Source organism: Nicotiana tomentosiformis, chromosome 3 (assembly GCF_000390325.3).
Source record: "Nicotiana tomentosiformis chromosome 3, ASM39032v3, whole genome shotgun sequence".
Classification (NCBI taxonomy): Eukaryota; Viridiplantae; Streptophyta; class Magnoliopsida; order Solanales; family Solanaceae; genus Nicotiana; species Nicotiana tomentosiformis.
This window is the reverse complement of record NC_090814.1, coordinates 31,646,257-31,665,250: the sequence shown is the minus strand read 5'-3', so window position 1 is coordinate 31,665,250 and position 18,994 is coordinate 31,646,257. Positions and strand designations below refer to the sequence as shown.

Below are 18,994 nucleotides of genomic sequence, written 5' to 3'. Positions count from 1 at the left end.
ATGGCAAAAGCCGGACTTTATATGTGCCATTTAGGATTTTGGATATTACTCACTTTTGGACTTGAATCTCCTTATTTTTCTGTTGTTTGTTTTGTTGAAGGTTGCAGTCCTGTGTTTTGTGCTTGATGTGCTGTCAAGAAACACGAGTTATGCTCTGCAAACAATCAAGAAATATTTTTATCACCCAGATATCTTGTGTCATTCTTCCGCAAAGGCTGCTCTAAGGTGACCATTATTCTCCTTCATATTAACTGACCTATTCTTACAAACAATTGAATCTGGTGTATTCATTATCTCATGCTAAAGTAGTCCTTTCTTTCAACCAGTTTTACAATCTCATATAGAGTTGTGACATAATGACTAACTTAATATATTTTCTTTTTCCAGAATGAGTCCCTGCAAATGCAAGATGTGCAAAGCAGACTTAGTCAGAAACTGTTCAAAATTCAAGTGAAAAAAGCATTCACTCGCAATTCAGGAGCAACATCTGGAAAATTATATATTGTGTCATGCGTTGTAAAAGAAAATATTATTCATTCTCTCCCTGCACCAACCACAACGGATATAAGTGAAGGCAGCAAGAGAAAGAAAGAAGATTTGTCTTCCTCTGATGGAGAAATAGAACTAACAACTGAACGAGGTGAATTGTTCAAGCTAAAACAAAAACTGGAGCCAACAACTCCAGTGAAAATGAAATGAAGGTCACTCAAAAATTTCTCTTTCTCATTCGTTGTTTGAATTATATACTATACCTATCGTTTATTAACTATTATTCCAACATATGTTTCTCTTATTCTTTGTTTCTTTTTTCCCAAAATATTTGCACGTTAATCAGCTCCTTTTTGCGATCAGTTTTGGCTTTCATGGAACAAAGGTAACTAAATAGAAAACCCACTTCTTTTTCACTGCTTTTTATTTCCTTATGGCTATTCTTTTAGTGATATTTATTCCTGGTTATTAGAGTTTTGCGTAGCCTGATTCTACTTACTAAATTCGAACGCCTCTGTCATTGTGAACTGTACTGTATGGCGCTCTTTCAGGAATCCACAATATCTTTTGACCACTTTGTGAAATATACCTTCTTGAACTGTTGTATCAACTCAGCTTACAGGCGAAAAAATAAAAGTGTAGGTTCAGTAGCGTAGGTTTCCAGTCATACGGCTATAAATATTTATAATAACCAATAAAGAAAACAATCAGGGGAAACTTTTGCTAATGTATCAATCGTCTAAATTTATCTATTCGTTATGATTGAATGTTGTTACCTAATTAGGATTTGACTGTGTACTAATCCATTTTGGCTTACTTCATGGCATTTCTTCTTATCATTTGAAAATATTAATAAAAGCAGGAATAGATCTATCAATTATTATCACCAACTAATTAATTACTTAAAATGAAAAAAACATAGTGACAATGGGATATTGTATGGAAAAAACTTCAGTGATATACTTAATCGATGGACATTGTCTTCTTAAGTTGAAAAGGGAAGATATTTGGAGCGAAATAACAGTAGGTAATATTTATTTGATGCACATGAAATAGTAGAAGAAATCACAAGTTTTAGTTTCTTCATTACTTTCTTTCACTGCAGATTCACATATTTGGTATCTGGTAATAGAGCTAACAACACTTATCTTCTTTCTTATCTATACCATTAATTTTGAGACTGTGACATTACACTTTCTGTAGAGAATAATTTTATGAGTATTTCCAATGCACAATGTGTTGTACTTGTCTACTTGATGTTGACTATGACTGCAACTTATTTTTGCTTTGTAGAACTACTGACGCTTCTGTTACATTCGGTGCCACCAACAGACTTGCACAATAGGCTTAGCACTGCACAAGTAACCAACTATCTTATCTTCGTGTATTTGTACACGTTGGCTCCTATTAACATGTTCTATGTTCCTCCTCTCCTTTGTACTGCTAATGGTTAATGTTGTGCACCTTTTTAGCTTAAGCATTTTTGTTAGATTCATTCCTGTTGTCTTTCTAACTTTCTGTAATTGAAAAGCTTGGCACCAGCTGAAATATTTCAGTTTTTTGTCAAGGTGATTCTTGCCTAAAAGTCCAGCATGTCTAAGGTATTAAATAGGTACTAAGCATGCCATAACTAAGGTCTAAGTTTTAACAGATTCTTCCGAGTTCAACTTAAATTTACTGGGTTCGCTTCTCTTAGGATTTCTTAAATGATGATAGTACGCCTTCTTTAACTTTGTTCTGCTCTTTGGAAGAAACTTAAAAGTCTTCCAAAATTTATCAATTTGTTGCGAGTAATTGAAATTTAGTGTAGTAGTAGTACTCAATTTAGTAGCTGTCTTTAGAGTTCAATGTATTCGTAATATGTCCAGCTATATTTTGCTTAGCTACTTGCTTGATTAGTGGAGAAGAAACTTCATTCTCTTTGGGGGTAAAGTTGATGTTTTTTGAGAATCTATATTATCTCTACTAATGCGATACATTTTACTTCTCCTATTTGAGCAGCTATTATCTCTGCTAATGTGGTACAGTTTGCTTCTTATTTTTGTTTAGCTACTTGCTTGATTAACAGAGAAAAAACTTTATTCTTTGAAGGATAAAATTGATGTTTGAGCAGCTATCATCCCTGCTAATGTTACTTTTCGCTTCTCCTTTTTTGTTGTGTGAATCAGTTTGAGAAATTTCAACGGGAAAAAGCTTGGCTGCAGCTACCTATGAGTTTGCAACATGTACAACATCTTTTGAAGAATATATATGACTGTGGACTCAACGTTCTATTTTGCTCATTTATATATTTTGATTGCGAACACACCATATGTAAGAGCCTTGTATTGATGGATTGGTGGCTGAAGCAGTGCGATAATGAGTTGAACCTTTTTGGCTTGACTATATGTGGTTGTCTTTGATAATTAACTTTAAGTGTGGTTGTAAGTATTTGCATGTCATGTCGGGCATATGCCCGTGCATACACATCATCTAGTATAATAATAAGTAAAACTCCCCTTGGCCGACGAAGGGCATTCCAGTAAATATATACTGCTTTATGAGTAAATCAGTAATTTACTCATTAAGGACACATGTATACTGTAAAGCCTTTTCTTCTTCCTTGCTATTGGTAAATTCCACCCAGTTCCAAATGATTTTTTTCTCCCACTCCTCTCTCCTGTATTTCTCCGTTGCTTTTAACTTTTGGGTATCATCTCCTGTATATTCCAGCCCATGTATGGTTTATAAATTTCATTTTTAGTTCTAGTAAGTTTTTCCCTTTTCTTCGTTTCTTGCACTGACTTTTACTCATCCCTTTTGGATTCCTTTAAAAGTTTGTGCATTATTACTTCAATTTTAATTTCCTACTCTTCCTCATAATTTCTTGCTAGATATTTTAGATGCATGACAATAATTTTGTCTGATCTGCACATGCATCTTTGAAATTAGATAGCTGGTGTTTTGGATTGCGCGTTGATGTTTTTTTGACTTTTGGAACTAATTAATTACTTAAAATTAAAACTTCTGTGAAAAAAATTGTAGTGTTAAGCTTGTTGTTGGAAGATTGGGTCTTGCTACTTATAAATTCTTTTAGTTATTGACAGTTTCTACAAGGGGGTTGAAAATGCAAGAGAGTTGTAAAAAGGACTTAGAGGAGCCAACAATTGCAGCAGAGGAGTAGCAAACTCAGAAATGACGGGGTAAAATGGCTAACCTGAAAAAGCTTTTTATCACAGAATGAATATGGATTATCGGCGGCAAGTATGTGAACGCAGGTTCTGTGAGGGAAGTAACAACAATACTCTAATAATATTAGAGAGAAATTCACTTTTAGCCTATCGGTGAAAACAAATAGCATCCAGTAGCCATAAATATTAGTGAGACAACCAAACTTACCGCAGACTATTTTTACTTCTTTTTTTTTTACGGTTCAAATTTTCCGTAAGTACACGTTTTGTTCGGCTTAGAAGAATTGGATGAGCAAATTAAAGAGCTGTAGTTGTTGGACAAAAGATGATGCGAGCATGATGTCATGTGGCAGAGTGAATACTAACACCTCATAATTGCCACCTATCAATTTGGACAACAAATGTATACAGTACAATGTGCCAACTGTAATGTCTCAAAACAAGTACCTATCAAACTAATAGGGTTACCTGCTGCAGAAACTGCAATATTGTGGTATCATGTATGACTTCTTCTACTCGGCACATGTAAGCTCAATTTTCTTTATTCTTTTTTTTTTCCCAGTTTCGGAGCTTGAAAGAGAAAAGAAGATCTTGAAATTAGTGGTCATGAATAAGTCATAAATTTTTTTGTGATTATAAATTATCTCGTCGAGAGTGAAATAAAAAATTTAGTATAATACACATACACACACACACTTTTTATACATTATAAAATTTTATATATATATATATCCCTAATGTATCATTAATATTTATTTTTTTCTTTTATACATCATAGAACAGTCTATACACTTTGGATATACAAAAATGCTCGGGGATACATTAATGATACATTAGGGATACACTGAAAAATACACGATACACTTTATATACAAAATTTATACAATGTATAATAATATATACACTTTTATACATCGATACAACAAACTATACACGTTAGATAGATAAAAGTGTTCGGGATACATTAAAGATACATTAGGGATACACTGCAAAAATACACAATACACTTTATATACAATAAACTGTCACTATACAATTTATAACCAATAGACTGTCACTATACAAAATAGACTGTCACTATACAAAAAATATATTAAATAGATTGTCACTATACAAAATATATACAAAATACACTGTCACTATACAAGAAATATACTAAATAGACTGTCACTATACAAGAAATATACAAAATAGACTATCACTATACAAAAAATATACAAAATAGACATTTCGGACTATTAAATATAATATGTTTGGACCGGAGGGACATTTCGAGTCAATGGGAAAAATAATGGACTATTAAAATTTTGAGGGGTTATAGAGGGTCATTTTCTCATAATATTATTTGTGAGCAGATACACGAATTGACTTGAGTCGTGCTGGGCACTATCCTAAGAAACTATTTCATCAATATGAAATTTTTTCCAAGATTAAACAAGCCTACCTCTATTTATTTATAGGATACAGGAATCAGCAAAATTGAATAATACCAGCAAGTTTTGGAATAAAACGGAGGGAAGAAATAATAACAAGCGATAATGATTTGGTCAATAATGAGAATAATAATTGTAGTAATGATTAGCTAAAGAAGAAAACAATAATTAGCTAAGGAAAGAGTAAAAGACTAATTTTGTTGATGTCCCTTACAGATGATCAAGAAGACTATTTATAGAGATGCTAGGAGTTTCTTAAATTGCCAAGTGTTTAATTGCATGAAAGATGATTGTCACTTGTTTATGGCTTAGCTATTTGGCCACATATCTTCATGCAAAAGGCCACATGATAGATATTCATAGCCACTTGAAAATAAGTAGGACACTTATAAAATAAAAAGACACTTGGCTATTTAAAATTTTGAAAGTACTCCCACAGGTTCACCACTAGACTGTTCTGAAAATTTGTAAGCAACATATGATTTTAGCCACTTAAGGTATCATAGGTGTTATAATTTTGGACGTTGGTTATTTAAGATATTTGTTTAGAATTGTTTTCTTATTTTTTTCTTTGTATGCCATAGATATCTGTTTATAACCATTTTAATCTTAGCGACTATGGCTTCTTCATTAGCAACTTTCAGGGAATTTTATTTTTCATCTAGAGGTACCGGCCATTACTACTGGAACAAAGTACTTTACAGAGCCAGCTAAAGAGGAACAGCTCAATACTTTCTTTTGAAACAGTTCATATGTTACGAACATTCAAGCACTTGGCAAAATTGCCCTCAACAGTTCATTGCAAGTTTGCTGTCTAATTCATCGTGCAATGATTTCAGGAATAACATTGAACAGAGGGAGGCACTTGAGAACTTAGATCTCATTCTTTTATGCCTTGACGAGATTGTGGATGGAGGGTAAGTCATTGACTCTCTATTAGTTGTATTCTAGCATGTTGCTGTCTTTGGCTTTCACTTTCCATTTTTTATTTTGTCGTCCTTCCTTCGCCTTCTTTGTTTAATGTTCTGTTGCTACTAAGGAAATTTTCATGCTATTCTTTCCAAGATTAAACAATACTTACTAGAACTTGTGGCATATTAGACGCATGTGTATATTTTTTAATTGAACTAATTTTTCAATTCAAATATGCTCTAATTCAAAGTGGAATATTAAATTAATTACTTGTTCAAGCCAAAAGAATATAAAAACAAGAGATAATCGGCGCAATGATTTCGAAGGAGTTTGTGAAAAGTTAAATACAAATAAGAATTTAGTCTTGGGTTTTTTCAAGTTAGAATAGAAGCCTACGTGCAGATATATATATATATAGACTTTTTACTGGAGGGTAAGGGAATTGTTGGTGTTGCAACTTATCTGATGCAAAATTGTAATTGTTAAATATTTCTTCTGCGGCATCCAACATGCGTTCTTTGAGTATATTCTGGTCTTGATGTTTCCTTGTTTCTTCTTCCAGCTGTAAATTCTCTATATCAAAACTGTTTCCTCTAATCACTATTACTGTTACATCAATGGCTCTTCTATCCCATTCCTTGTGAGGTAGGTAGTTGTGTGCTCTCCAGTTGTAACGACCCGATCGATCATTTTGTGTAATTGCGTCTTGTTACCCCTTTTATTGCTTCACACTTGTGTGTTTATGTCACGACCCAATTTCTCCCTCCGTGAACCGCCGTGACGGCACCTAGTCTCTACGACTAGGTAAGCCTAACACTTCTGTGGAAGTGAAACTAAAGCATGAACATTAACTACTAACAGTAACAAATATCTAATAAGCAACTGAATGCCACTCAACATATACAATTAACACCTCTAAAATGTACAAAATAATTTTTCAAAACCCGGAATACCGTAAGTCACATTCTACTAAGAAGTCTTAACCGTTCTATACATCATTTCTACAGAAAGAAGGAAAAATGAACATATGGGTTAGAGGGGGACTCCGAGGATCTGCGGGCACGAGCAGATGTATCTTGAAGTCTCCAATAAGCAGCAGCGACTGCAACTAGTGATGAGGCTGGTAAGATGAACCTGAATCTGCACACGAAAAACATATGCAGGAAAGGGCGTGAGTACACCACAACGGTACCCAGTAAATATCAAGCCTAACCTCGGTCGAGTAGTGACGAGATCAGATCAGGGCCCTACTGGTATAAATAAAATGAAATAAGACAGAATGAAATATCACAGTAAAATAAATACGAAAATCTAACAGGAATAGAATCAATGAAAGACAACAGCTCAGAACACAGTGATAACAACAGGGGATCTCCCGAGATACCGTCTCGTAGTCCCAAACGTAAATGTACAGGGGGATCTCCCGGAATATCGTTCCGTAGTCCCAAAATAAATATGCAAAATATGGGGATCTCCCGGAATACCGTTCCGCAGTCCCAAAGTAAGTATGCAGCACATGGGGATCTCCCGGAATACCGTTCCGTAGTCCCAAAGTAAATATGCAGTGCAACCAACCGAAATAACAATTACAGCAAGAAATCCTACAGTTTAGACTAAGTTCAAGTTAAGGAAAGCAGAAAATTTCACTAAACATGCTGCACAGAGTTCAAATAGGCAGTTAAACAAGTAGGCATGCTATTCTAGCCTAAGCAGGATAGTTACATATGCTAGTGTGTTTCAAATAAGGAGAAAACACGTTATGACTTAGTGAAAAACGGAGTTTTACAACAAATAGCCCGTGTACGTACTCGTTACCTCACGTACACGGCGCTCGCATATCAAACAGTACCAAATCCTAAGGGGAGTTCCCCCACACAAGGTTAGGCAAACCACTTACCTCGAACCAAGCTCAATCAATCAGTCACAATGCCTTTCCCATGAATATCCGGCTCCGAGTGGCCAAATCTAGCCAAAATCAATTACATAGCATAAATATAACTACAAAAAACTAATCTAGCTAGTGAAATCAAAGCTAACGCAAGAAATTGAAAAAATCGCTCAAAATGCCTCCCCGGGCTCACGTCTCGGAATCAGGTAAAAGTTACCAATTAAGATCACACATTCGCTCACGAGATCACTCGTACCAAAATTATCCAAATTCGATGTCTAAATCCCACTCAACACTCAGAAATTCGGTTGGGGAATTTTTCCCCCATTCTCCCAACTTTCTCACACAAATTCCTTAATTAAATGGAGAAAATGACCATAGATTAATGAAATACAACAAAAAACAAGTTAGGAATCGTTACCTCAAAGTTTTCTCTGAAAATCCATCAAGAAATCGCCTTCTCCCGAGTTCAAAAATCAAATTTGTGAATATGAACCTCAACCCTCGATTTTGCCCCTTTTCTGCCTAGCGATCTTCGCACTTGCGGGCCATGGGTCGCACCTGCGACGCTGCATCTGCGAAAATTCCTTCGCAGGTGCGGAAATCACTTAAAATGGTTGGGTCCACATCTGCGGCAGTGGGGGGCGCACCTGCGCGTGCGCGCCTGCGGAGCACTGTCCACTTTTGCGGTCTTCCTCCGCGCCTGCGAATCCTTGGGCGCATCTGGGGGCATCACAGATGCGGAAATTCCTCACACCTGCGTCCCCTGGTCAAGCCTCTGAATTCTGCATCTGCGCCTGTTCCTCCGCACGTGTGATCCCACACCTGCGGTCTCCCCTCAGCAGGTGCGAAACACCAGAACCAGCAAAAACTCAGCAACTTCCCTAAGTCCAAAATTCATCCGTTAAGCATCCGAAATACACCCGAGACCCCCGTGACCTTAACCAAACATACCAACCAATCCTAAAACACCATACGAACTTAGTCGAGCCCTCAAATCACATCAAACAATGCTAAAATCACAAATCACCCTCCAATTCAAACTTAAAGAACTTCAAACTTCCAAATTCGACAACCGATGCCGAAACCAACCAAATCACGTCTGATTGACCTCAAATTTTGCACACAAGTCATATTCAATACTACGGACCTACTCCAACTTCCGAAATCAGAATCCGACCCCGATATCAAAATTCCACTACCGGCCCAAAACTCCAAAAATTCGATTTTCGCCATTTCAAGCCTAAATGAGCTACGAACCTCCAAAACACAATCCGGACACGCCCCTAAGCCCAAAATCACACAACGAAGCTAACGGAATTGACGGATTTCCATTTCGGAGTCGTCTTCACACAGTTCCGACTACGATGCCAATCCTAAGGCTTAAACCTCCATTTAGGGACTAAGTGTCCCAAAACATTCCAAAAACCCAAAACGAAACCTCCGGCAAGTCACAATAGTAGAAATAGATATGGGAGAAGCAGTTAATAGGGGATCAGGACTATAACTCTCAAGACGACCGGCATCCTCCCCCTCTTAAAATAATCATTCGTCCCCGAACGAGTATAGAGACATACCTGAAATGGTGAAAAGATGAGGATAACGACTGCACATATTCCGCTCGGTCTCTCAAGTCACCTCCTCGACCAACTGGCCCCGCCACTGAACCTTTACTGATGCAATGTTCTTTGACCTCACCTTCCGAACCTTCCTGTCCAAAATAGCCATTGGCTCTTCAACGTAGGATAGATCCTTGTCCAACTGGACTGAGCTAAAATCCAACACATGAGACGGATCGTCGTGATACCTCCGGAGCATCGAAACATGAAATACTGAATGAACTCCTGCTAGGCTGGGAGGTAAGTCAAGCTCATAAGAAACTTCCCCAACTCGCCGCAACACCTCAAAGGGGCCAATAAACCTTGGGCTCAGCTTGCCCCTCTTTCCGAACCTCATAACGCCCTTCATAGGCGAAACCCGAAGCAGGACCCGCTCTCCAACCATGAATGCAACATCGCTAACCTTCCGGTACGCATAGCTCTTCTGTCTGGACTGGGCTGTGTGAAGTCTGTCCGGAATCACCTTCACCTTCTCCAAGGCATCCTGAACCAAGTCCGTACCCAATAATCTGGCCTCGCCCGGCTCGAACCAACCCACTGGGGACCGACACCGCCTACCATACAGAGCCTCATACGGTGCCATCTAAATGTTGGACTGATAACTGTTATTGTAGGCAAACTCCGCAAGTGGCAAGAATTGATCCCAAGAACCTCCAAACTCCATCACACACGCACGGAGCATATCCTCAAGAATCTGAATAGTGCGCTCAGACTGCCCGTCCGTCTAAGGGTGAAACGTTATGCTCAACTCCACCCGAGTACCCAACTCCTGCTGTACGGCTCTCTAGAACCGCGATGTAAACTGCGTGCCCCGGTCAGAGATGATAGATATCGGCACGCCATGCAATCTGCCAATATCTCAGATATAGACTCGAGCCAGCTGCTCGGAAGAATAGGTAGTCATCACAGGAATGAAATGAGCTGACTTGGTCAGCCTGTCCACAATCACCCAAACTGCATCAAACTTCCGCTGAGTCCGTGGGAGTCCAACAACGAAGTCCATAGTGATCCGCTCCCATTTTCACTCTATAATCTCTATCTTCTGAAGCAACCCACCCGGTCGCTGATGCTCATACTTCACCTGCTGGCAATTTAGACATCTAGCCACATGCTCTACTATGTCCTTCTTCATCCTCCTCCACCAATAATGCTGCCTCAGGTCCTGATACATCTTTGCGACACCCGGATAAATGGAGTACCGCGAGCTGTGAGCCTCCTGGAGAATAAACTCACGCAAACCGTCCACATTGGGCATACATAACCTGTCCTGCATCCTCAATGCACCATCCTCCCCAATAGTGACCTCCTTAGCATCACCGTGCTTGACCGTGTCCTTAAGGACAAACATATGAGGGTCATCATACTGACGCTCCCTGATACGATCATAAAGGGACGATCGAGAGACCACACAAGACAAAACTCGACTTGGCTCAGAAATATCCAATCTCACAAACTGGCTGGCTAAGGCCTGAACATCCAACGCCATGGGCCTCTCTGTTGCTGGTAGATAAGCTAAACTCCCCAAACTCTCTGCCCGATGACTCAAAGCATCGGCCACCATATTGGCCTTCCCCGGGTGGTACAAAATGGTGATGTCATAATCCTTAAACATCTATAACCACCTCCTCTGACGCAAATTAAGATCTTTCTTCTTGAACAGATGCTACAAACTCCGGTGATTAGTGCAAATCTCACAAGGAACGCCGTACAAATAGTGCCTCCAAATCTTCAAGGCATGAACAATAGCTGCTAGCTCAAGGTCATGGACATGATAGTTCTTTTCATGCACCTTCAACTGTCTAGACGCGTAGGCAATCACCCTACGGGCCTGCATCAACACCGCGCCGAGGCCAACTCGTGACGCATCACAATAAACTGTATAAGACCCCGAACCTGAAGGCAATACCAATATTGGGGCTGTGGTCAAAGCTGTCTTGAGCTTCTGAAAGCTCTCCTCACACTCCTCTGTCCCCCTGAACGGAGCACCCTTTTGGGTCAGCCTGGTCATAGGTGCTGCAATAGAAAAAAATCCCTTAACAAATCGACGGTGATACCCCGCCAACCCAAGAAAACTCTGGATCTCTATAGCTGAGGACAGTCTGGGCCAACTCTGCACTGCTTCCACCTTCTTTGGATCCACCTTGATCCCCTCACTCGACACAATATGACCTAAAAATGCCACGGAGTCTAACAAGAACTCATATTTTGAGAACTTTGCATACAACTTCTTTTCTCTCTAAGTCTGAAGCACTGTCCTCAGGTGCTGCTCATGATCCTCCCGAGTCCGGGAATACACTAGAATGTCATCAATGATTACGATGACGAAAGAATCAATATAGGGCCGGAACACACTATGCATCAAGTGCATAAAAGTTGTTGGGGCATTGGTCAGCCCAAAAGATATAACAAGAAACTCATAGTGACCATATCTGCTCCTGAAAGTAGTATTCAGGATATCTAGCTCCTGAATCTTCAACTGATGATAGCCTGAACGCAAGTCAATCTTGGAAAACACTTTGACACCCTATAACTGATCAAATAGGTCTTCAATTCGAGGCAAAGGATACATGTTCTTCACTGTGACTTTGTTCAACTGGCGATAATCAATACACATACGCATAAAACCATTCTTTTTCTTCACAAACAAGACAGGAGCACCCCAAGGTGACACACTAGGCCGAATGAAGCCCTTATCAAGCAACTCCTGCAACTGCTCCTTCAACTCGTTCAACTCAGGAGGAGCCATACGGTATAGAGGAATAGAGATGGGCTGAGTGCCCAGCCACAAATCAATGCCGAAATCAATATCTCTATCATGCGGCATGCTTGGAAGATCAGTTGGGAACACATCTAGATAGTCCCTCACTACCGGAACTGACTCAACTGTAGGGGTATCAATACTGACATCTCTCACATTAGCTAGATACGCGTCACACCCCTTCTCAACCATTCATTGAGCTTTAAGAAATGAAATAACTCGGCTGGGAGTATACTCTAAGATACCTCTCCACTCTAATCGCGGTAAGTCTGGCATAGCCAGCGTCACGGTCTTAGCGTGACAATCAAGAATAGCATAATGGGGGGACAACCAGTCCATGCCCAAGATAACATGAAAATCTATCATGCTGAGTAATAATAAGTCGGCTCTGGTCTCAAAACTACTCAGAACAATCAAACACGATCGATACACGCGGTCCACAACAAGAGAATCTCCCACAGGAGTAGACACATAAACAGGGGAACTCAAAGAATCCCGAGATATGCCCAAATGTGGGGCAAAATAAGAGGACACATATGAATACGTAGAGCCTGGGTCAAATAATACCGACGCATCTCTATGACAGACTGGAACAATACTTGTAATGATAAAGTCAGAAGCAACTGCCTCTATACGAGTCGGAAGAGCATAATACCTAGCCTGGCCTCCCCCTCTAGGGCGACCTCGACCTCCCCGACCTCCACCTCGAGCTGGCTGAGCAGGTGGGGCAGTAGCTGGTGTTGGAATCATGGCCTGAGGGCCCGGTGGAGCACGTGGTGGCTGAGAAGTCTGTGGAGGTGCAACCCTCCTAAGTCTGGGGCAATCCCTCACCATATGGCGGGTGTCTCCACACTCAAAACAACCCCTCGGAGGGCGTGGCTGCTGCGACTGACTCGGGCTAGGTCTGCTGGACTGGCCGCTAAAAGCACCCCGAGCAGGAGGCACACTAGATAATGGCGGTGCATAATAAGGCTCCTAGGGCCTAGAAGGGGCTGGGACACCACTGGCGGCTGGAAGAGCTGAATGAACGGGGCGACTCACATAACCCCTACCATGGCGGGCTGCTAGGGCATGAGCTCTAGAATAAGAACCAGTCTCTCGAGACCTCTTGGCCTCTCTCTCCTATCGGTCCCGGGCAAGCATGCCCTCCAATCTCCTAGAAATACTCACAACCTGCTGGTAAGGAATATCCATATCCAGCTCCCTGACCATACTAATCTTGATCCTGGGGTGGAGTCCCTCAATAAATTGTCGAACCCTCTCTCGAACTGTGGCAACCAAGGCCGGTGCATGTCGGGCCAAATCACTGAAGCGGACTGCATACTCTGACACAGTCATAGCACCCTGGCGCAACTGCTCAAACTCCGCGCGCCATGATTCCCTGAGGCTCTGAGGGACATACTCTCTCAAAAACCTGTCTGAGAACTGAGTCCATATAAGTGAAGCTGCCTCATCCGGACTACTCAACTCATAAGCACACCACCACTAATAGGCTACTCCTCTAAGTTGGAATGTGGTAAAAGAAACCCCACTCGTCTCCGCTACGCCCATAGTATGGAGAATACGATGACACTCCTCCAGAAAAACCCTAAGCATCATCTGCAGCCAATCCGCTGAAGATAGGTGGGTGGTACTTGTGGTACCTCGCAAGTCTGAGCTGCTTCGCCTCAGAAGCGGCTGTCCTAGTCTCATGCTGAACCGAGACTACCGGCGGCATAGGAATTAACTCTGGGGCCTGATCAACCTGGACCCTCTGCTCAGGAGGGTGGGCTGCGGGAGTCTGTGCCCCTCCCCCGGCTTGAGATGTGGTGGGAGCTAACAGAATCAATCCAGCCTGAGCTAAGGTGCTGAACATACTCATGAACTGGGCTAGAGTCTCCTAGAGGGTTGGTGCAGCAATAGGAACCTCCGGTGCCTGCCCTCCAGCTGGAACTGCTGGGGGCTCCTCTGTCGCAGCTCGCACGGGTGCTCTGGCTGCACCGCGTGGCCGTACTCTACCCCGGCCCCGACCTCTGGCATCTCTAGCAGGGGGCGCGGGTGCTTGGTCGTCAGATCCTCCGGTACGGGTCCTCACCATCTACGAGAAAGAATAGAATAGAGAATTTTTAGAATTTGATGCCAATAACTCGCACGACAAGGAATCAAAGAAGTATGTTTGTTCCTAACAGTTCCATAGCCCCCCGAAAATAATTACAGATGTCTCCATACCGATCCGCGAGACACTAATAAACCGGCTTGTGACTCACGACTCCTATGAAACTAGAGTTCTGATACCAACTTGTCATGACCCAATTTATCCCTCCGTGAACCGTCGTGATGGCACCTAGTCTCTACGACTAGGTAAGCCTAACACTTTTGCGGAAGTGAAACTAAAGCATGAACATTAACTACTAACAATAACAAATATCTAATAAGCAACTGAATGCCACTCGGCATATACAATTAACACCTCTGAAAATGTACAAAATAATTTTTCAAAACCCGGAATACCGTAAGTCACAAGCTACTAAGAAGTCTTAACTGTTCTATACATCATTTCTATAGAAAGAAGGAAAAATGAAAATAGGGGGATAGAGGGGGACTCCGAGGATCTGCGGGCGCGAGCAGATGTACCTTGAAGTCTCCAATAAGTAGCAGCGACTGCAACTAGTGATAAGGCTGGTAAGATGAACCTGGATCTGCACACGAAAAATATGTGCAGGAAAGGGCGTGAGTACACCACAACGGTACCTAATAAGTGCCAAGCCTAACCTCGGTCGAGTAGTGACGAGATCAGATCAGGGGCCTACTGGTATAAATAAAATGAAATAAGACAGAATGAAATATCATAGTAAAATAAATACGAAAATCTAACAGGAATAGAATCAATGAAAGACAACAGCTCAGAACACAGTGATAACAACAAGGGATCTCGCGAGATACCGTCTCGTAGTCCCAAACGTAAATGTGCAGAGGGATCTCCCGGAATAGCGTTCCATAGTCCCAAAATAAATATGCAAAACAGGGGGATCTCCCGGAATACCGTTCCGTAGTCCCAATGTAAATATGCAGCACACGGGGATCTTTCGGAATACCGTTCCACAGTCCCAAAATAAATATGCAGCGCAACCAACCAAAATAACAATTACAGCAAGAAATCCTACAGTTTAGACTAAGTTCAAGTCAAGGAAAGCAGGAAATTTCACTAAACATGCTACACATAGTTCAAATAGGCAGTTAAATAAGTAGGCATGCTATTCTAGTCTAAGCAGGATAGTTACATATGCTAGTGTGTTTCAAATAAGGAGAAAACAAGTTATGACTTAGTGAAAAATAGAGTTTTACATCAAATAGCCCGTGTACGTACTCGTCACCTCATGTACACGGCGCTCGCATATAAAACAGTACCAAATCCTAAGGGGAGTTCCCCTACACAAGGTTAGGCAAGTCACTTACCTCGAACCAAGCTCAATCAATCAGTCACAATGCCTTTCCCACGAATATCCGGCTCCGAGTGGCTCAAATCTAGCCAAAATCAATTACATAGCATAAATATAACTACAAGAAACTAATCTAGCTAATGAAATCAAAGTTAACACAAGAAATTGAAAAAATCGCTCAAAAAGCCTCCCTGGGCCCACGTCTCGGAATCGGGTAAAAGTTACCAATTAAGAACACACATTCGCTCACGAGATCACTCGTACCAAAATTATCCAAATCCGATGTCTAAATCCCACTCAACACTCAGAAATTCGGTTGGGAAATTTTTCCCCCATTCTCCCAAAATGCTCACTCAAATTCCTTAATTAAATGGAGAAAACGACCATAGATTAATAAAATACAACCAAAAAGAAGTTAGGAATCGTTACCCCAAAGCTTTCTCTGAAAATCCCTCAAGAAATCGCCTTCTCCCGAGCTCAAAATTCAAATTTGTGAATTTGATCCTCAACCCTCGATTCTGCCCCTTTTCTGCCCAGTGATCTTCGCACTTGCGGGCCATGGGTCGCACCTGCGACGCTGCATCTGCGAAAATTCCCTCGCAGGTACGGAAATCACTTAAGATGGCTGGGTCCGCATCTGCGGCAGTGGGGGGCGCACCTGCGCATGCGGAACACTGTCCACTTCTGCGGTCTTCCTCCACGCCTGCGAATCCTTGGGCACATCTGCGGGCATCACAGATGCAGAAATTCCTCACACCTGTGACCCCTGGTCAAGCCTCTAAATTCTGCATCTGCGCCTGTCCCTCCGCACGTGTGATCCCGCACCTGCGGTCTCCCCCCGCAGGTGCGAAACACCAGAACCAACAAAAACTCAGCAACTTCCCTAAGTCCAAAATTCATCCGTTAAGCATCTGAAACACACCCGAGACCCCCCGGGACCTTAACCAAACATACCAACCAATCCTAAAACACCATACGAACTTAGTCGAGCCCTAAAATCACATCAAACAATGCTAAAATCACGAATCACCCTCCAATTCAAACTTAAAAGAGCTTAAAACTTCCAAATTCGACAACCGATACCGAAACCAACCAAACCACGTCCGATTGACCTCAAATTTTGCACACAAGTCATATTCAACACTATGAACCTACTCCAACTTCCGGAATCAGAATTCGACCCCGATATCAAAATTTCACTACCGGCCAAAAACTCCAAAAAATCGACTTTCGCCATTTCAAGCCTAAACGAGCTACGAACCTCCAAAACACAATCCGGACACGCCCCTAAACCCAAAATCACACAACGAAGCTAACAAAAGATGGAATTTCATTTCGGAGTCGTCTTCACACAGTTCCGACTACGGTGTCAATCCTAAGGCTTAAACCTCTATTTAGGGATCAAGTATCCCAAAACACTCCAAAAACCCAAAACGAAACCTTCCGGCAAGTCATATTAGTAGAAATAGATATGGGAGAAGCAGTCAATAGGGGATCGGGGCTATAACTCTCAAGACGACCGGCTGGGTCGTCACAGTTTATATCTTTATTGTGGGGTTGATTAGTTTTGTTTCAGGAGGCTTTCGGGTTGATTAGGACCCTTGATTCTAGACTTAGAACTTTAAATTTGAAAATGTTGACCAAACTTTGACTTTTATGAAAACGACCCCGGAACTGTATTTTTATGACTCTGATAGCTTTGTATCGTGATTTCGGGCTTGGGCGTATGCCCAGAATTGATTTTGGAAGTCCGTAGGTTGATTTGTGTTGATTTGTCGAAATTTGGCAATGTTAAGTTGAAAGGTTTGACCGTAGGTTGACTTTTAGCTATCGAGCTCGGAATTTGATTTTGAGGCTTGGAATAGGTCCGTTATGGCTTTTAGAACTTGTTTGCAAAATTTGGCATCGTTCGAAGTTGATTTGATAGGATTCAGACGCTTAGTTAAAATTTTAGAAGTTCATAAAAATCTCTTTGAAAATCATGTGTTTTAGAGTTTAATTGGTAGTTCTAGATGTTATTTTTGTATTTTGATCGCGCGAGCGAGTTTGTATGGTATTTTTAGACTTGTGTGGATTAAGGTTCCAGAGTGGTTTGGATTGAAAAATAGGAAAATCTAATGTCTGGTGCTCTAGTGTCGAAAAATGCAAACACCAGGCTCGCATTTGCGAAGGTGACAAGTAAGGGCTGATGTCGCAATTGCGACCTCCCCTTCGCACTGCGAAGCAAGTAGGAAAATCATAGAGTTAGCAATTGCGAACAATAGTTCGCTTTTGCGAAGGGCCCTAGTTCGTAATTGCGAAGACTATATCACAATTGCGATTAAAGCTAAGTCTGTAAGGGTTCGCAAATGCGAGCCCTGGTTTGTAATTGCGAGGGTTCACAAATGCGAACCCTGTGTCGCAAATGTGACATCTGCAACTGGTTAAAGGGTTGGGAGATGGGAGTTTTAAACTTATTCTCTCATTTTTGAACCCTAGACTCGGTAGGAGGCTATTTGGAGAAGAGATATTTACCTACAAACCTTGGGTAAGTGATTCTAATCTATGTCTAATCATATTCCATCAACTTATCTTATATTTTAACATCAAAATTATGTGAATCAAAGTGGAAATCTATGAAACTCTGTCAAATTTTTGAAAAATAAGAAATTGAGTTTTGAGAGTCAATTTGGACCCGGATTTTAAAACTAATCACATATATGAACTCGTGGGGTCATGGATAGACAGAATCTACGATTGGACCCGGGTTTGCTGTCCCTAGGTTGACTTTTGTTGACTTTTTGAGAAAAGTGTAAAAATCTTATCTTTATCTATTTCAATTGAATTCCCTAGCATTGTTTGATATTATTGAGTTGATTTTAGTTAGATTTGAGCTGTGTGGAGGCGGATTGTAAGGGAAAAGCTATTTCCGAGTTTTGAATTGGCCTAATTGAAGTAAGTGTCTTGCCTAACTTCGTGTGGGGGAACTACCCCTTAGGATTGGTATTGTTTGATTCAATTGTGCTAAGTAAAATCCGTGTACGCAAAGTGACGAGTGGGTACACGGGTTGTACGTAGTATTTGACTGGTTTAGGCTACTCAGACTATTTTCATGCTTTAATTGAAATGCTATATTATGTTCTAAATTCTCATAGTTAAATCATCCTTAATTGTGTTAGACTATCCTTATATGCCTTATTTGACTTGTGTAATAATTGTTCTACATCCTACTTGCTAAATTGCTCCCATGCTTTAGTTGAACTTGTTGTCCCTTTTATTGTCACATGTTATCTCTTCATTGTTAAATTAATTGTTCATGTTGCCCTT

The 18,994-nt window shown here is 41.0% G+C and overlaps 1 long non-coding RNA gene across 1 annotated transcript; it reads left to right on the top strand.

Annotated features, from left to right (window-relative positions):
- Positions 1-1,113: 1,113 nt before the first annotated feature.
- Positions 1,114-4,203, top strand: LOC117275707 (uncharacterized). Its single transcript, XR_011414652.1, has 3 exons — positions 1,114-1,850; positions 2,658-3,237; positions 3,576-4,203. It is a non-coding gene; the product is annotated as an uncharacterized lncRNA (long non-coding RNA).
- The last annotated feature ends 14,791 nt before the right edge of the window (positions 4,204-18,994 follow it).